A 1,043-nucleotide genomic window follows, 5' to 3' on the forward strand; every position below is an offset into this window, starting at 1 on the left:
TCCTAATTTATTTTAGAAATTTCCACTTTCTTTTAGGAATTCCTTCTTTTAGAAATCAGTTCACTGCTATCTTTCTTTTAAAGGATTGTTCTTCTCCTTTTTAGAATCTAACTTATTTTGTTTTATTTTGCAGGTCTTCAACTTAGGGCCTATAATTTGGTAACTCCTGTCCAACCCTCTCTCTCTTTCTAGATTTTCTTTTCGTTCGAATTTGATTGAGGGCTGCGAGTATTTCATGCCCAAGTGGGCCCGTTACAACACTCGACGTCTCTTGACTAACCCAGGGTGGAGGATACCCAAGATGAGAACGAGGTGCATCAGGCACCCCCGCCTCGTACTTTACGAGATTATCTACAACCGGCGGGAGTGAGTATGCCCTCATGCATGATTTTTCCTGAAAACATAGGACAAATGGACATCAAGCCAGGAGTTATCCAACTCCTTCCCAAATTCCATGGACTTGAATCAGAGAGTCCATATTTACATTTGAAAGAGTTCGATGAGATTATAGCTACATTATGTTTTCCTAATGTATCTGAGGATACAATTAGGCTGAAACTCTTTCCTTTTTCCTTAAAAGAGAAAGCTAAGACGTGGTTACATTCACTGCGTCCTAGATCCATTGGCACATGGAACGACATGCAGAGGGAATTCATAAAAAAATTCTTCCCACATCATAAAACGATTACCCTCAGAAAAGCAATCATGAACTTTGCCCAAAAGGAAGATGAAACATTCTTCCAATGTTGGGAAAAGTTCAAAGATTTGGTCAGTTCATGCCCACAACACGGATTTGAAATGTGGCGCATTACAAATTTTTTCTACGATGGACTGACATCTTCCATGCGCCAAATGGTCGAGACAATGTGTAATGGAGAGTTCATTAATAAAGATGTCGACGAGGTATGGGACTACCTCGACAGTTTGGCTGAAAAAACACAATCTTGGGACTATTACCCAAAATCAAACACCATGTCTAGGCCGACTCAATTAAAGGAGAAAGGTAGATTATATCTCTTGAAAGAAGAGGATGATCTCAAGTG

At 39.8% G+C, this 1,043-nt stretch overlaps 1 non-coding gene across 1 annotated transcript; it reads right to left on the reverse strand.

The window, feature by feature from the left end:
• Nucleotides 1-687: 687 nt before the first annotated feature.
• Nucleotides 688-794, reverse strand: LOC131247499 (small nucleolar RNA R71). The gene has a single exon (XR_009171788.1). It is a non-coding gene; the product is annotated as a small nucleolar RNA R71 (small nucleolar RNA).
• Nucleotides 795-1,043: the final 249 nt, after the last annotated feature.

This window comes from Magnolia sinica, chromosome 5 (genome assembly GCF_029962835.1).
Source record: "Magnolia sinica isolate HGM2019 chromosome 5, MsV1, whole genome shotgun sequence".
In the NCBI taxonomy this organism is placed as follows: domain Eukaryota; kingdom Viridiplantae; phylum Streptophyta; class Magnoliopsida; order Magnoliales; family Magnoliaceae; genus Magnolia; species Magnolia sinica.